We start from the raw sequence: 2718 nt of genomic DNA on the forward strand, positions 1-2718 counted from the left end.
TAGCCCATTTCACCTGTGTGTATTCCACAGGAGTCTGAAGCAGGACGTTCTCCCTGAGAGGAAATATGCAACAGGTTTTGAATGTAGTGTTTTGTACAGGGGTGGGGGGGGGCTCTCCTTTCAATATCACTGGGTTGTTCTGCATTAAGTATCCCTTTCAGTTATTTTCCTGAGCACTACAATATGAAATACAGCTCCATTTCCCCCCCCCCCCCCCCCCACCCCCCCCCCCTTCTTCGTTCAGTGGGTCATAGTTAAATAATTCAAATTAATTAGCATCACATCCTGACTTGTCTCTGGGAGGGAGATGCTGTGGAAAGTTGGGAATGTATTTTTGAGTTTTTTTTTTTTCTTTTTTTTTCCCCTTCAGTAAATGCATGTGTTCTCTGCAGTCCTTGCCCTGATAGACCTACCTAACAATGGTAGGGGGTAGTACTGTCATCTGACCACGAGAGGCAGATGTGCAGCCCATCTCTCAATGTTGTACTGGTTTTGGGGGTAAAATGTATTTTGTGGGGAGGGCAGGGATCAATAGAGTGGCCTTTTCATTCTCGACTCCAGACGTCATGATTGGAGAGTGATACCTTATCAGTGCCTGAACTTTTTTCCCCAGTTCACACAACTTTTTAATTTTTTTAAATATTAAACTTGATTCAATGGTATTGCTGACACTTCTGGTATGCCCTATGTTTTTCTTCTTAGTTTTAAGAGTACATTTACAAATTCACAAGAAAGTATTGGGACATTTTTTCCCCCCCATTACATAGATCCATTTTTTAAATTGAACATGTACAATTTTGAGCGCAAAAAAGAGAAACTCTTCAGAATGTTTATTTTGTGGTTTTTATTTTTATTTGTTGTAATTTAAACTCTGGGTTCAAAACATTTCTTTTGCTCCTGTTTAGGTAGTGCTGTTGAGCAATGCTCAAAGCCCTTGTGTTTTTTTTTTTTTTTTCCGGTGTGTTGAATAGGCTGAGCGTTGCTGATGGGTGCGGTCACAGCAGCTGGTTTCAAAGAGACGCCCCATTCCACTGGCAGTTTGCCCGTCTGTCTGTTGCCCCCACCATCTCTGTGTCGGGGAGGGGCTCTCTGCTTTCCGATTGGCTGTCCACCGCCTGGCACAGTGTTCAAACTTTGCATATTTCACCAAAAAAATGTTGGCGGTGTTTCAATATTTACACAGGCGTATGTCCTGGTCTCACCACCTTCAGAGAGGCTGGACTTAAGCAATTCAGCCATTCACCCCATCCCCAAACACAACTGGGAGCTGTGAGGATGATCTGTTGCATCTTGGGATATGTAGTCTTCAGGATAGGCCAGATGCAATGGAACACCTGTCATTTTCCACACTTCCCTTGACAGATGCACGCTGCAGCATAATCTGCCATTTTACAGATACATTCGGGACACAGAATAGTGCCTCCATTCTCAGTTTCTTATTTTTTATAAATATAAAAGTAGCTAACGAGAACTGTCCTGTATATAACAGTAATGTAGCAATAAATGTGCCATTTTTAATAACAGAAATATACCTTTTTCAATGTCTGTCTTTTGAAACTTGTATACTTAAAAATAAAGAAAAAAAACATTGTAATAAAGGTTTTCCCAAAACATGAAAGTCTGTCATTCATTGACATATATATAGCTCATTTTTGAACGATGTTTGGGTTGAATTAAGTTGACCGTATTAAGAGTGAAGCTGTAAGACCATAGGAAAGATCTATGATGTAGCCCTTCCAAATGTTCAGTGTAAATTTTTTGCGATTTCAGTTGAAAAGCTGCACTTTCTGATGGTTGTTTTTTTATTGTACAAAATGTTCTGTGGGTCCACCTGTGGGAACACCTGACCATGGCCATGGTGCACAGAGATATTACAGGCTGTGATGTTCTGCATACTGTCTGTCAGGCACCAGCATGTCTGTCACAACAATTTCATGAGGAGAGTGCAGGCTTGCCAGTTTTTTTTTTTCTGTAATGATTTAGTAGTTTCCATAGTTCCTCTAGACTGTGGACAGTCTCCTCAAATCTCAACTCCACAGGACTTACAGAAAGTCTAAAAATGCTTAGGAGCTAAATTTTTTTTTAAATTTTTTTTTTTTAAAGTAATAGCAAGATCAACATCACAACTTAATTTGCTGTATCACAAAACACAAAAAACTAATGAGAAAATAAAAATACAGGGTAAGTGGTACAAAGAGGGTTTATCTAAAAGGGTAATATTGCCTTTTTTATGAAGAAACTGAATATACTTTTGGGCTTTTTTTCTACTCCTGCCATTAATGGATTCAACAGACTGTTCAGATACAATTAGGAATATGTGGAAAGTAGCTTTTTGTTTAGGAATTTTTTATTTTATTTTTTAATAGAATAAACTGATTAACAACATATTTTCAGGCCACATTAGGATTTCTTAGATAAAATGAGATGTACATATGTAAAATTGTCTTTCCGTGGTACAGAAGTTACAATCGGTATTTACATTAGCAATACAATTGTTTTAAAATATTGTTACAGGGGTAGCACTGATGAAGAATTTGTGATTTCTTGTACGTTGTTTGTTGTCCTGGAACCGATTCGTGTAATTCGAGCCGTGTAAGATGTAACCGATGTACCGAGATGTACTAAGAGGAAGTGTCTTTGTCTCCTATTACGTAGCTTCCGCTAACAAGGACCCATGTGTGTCTTGGTTACTCGATTTTTGCCATGCTCTTTGATAGT

This window comes from Anguilla anguilla, chromosome 6, assembly GCF_013347855.1.
Source record: "Anguilla anguilla isolate fAngAng1 chromosome 6, fAngAng1.pri, whole genome shotgun sequence".
In the NCBI taxonomy this organism is placed as follows: Eukaryota; Metazoa; Chordata; class Actinopteri; order Anguilliformes; family Anguillidae; genus Anguilla; species Anguilla anguilla.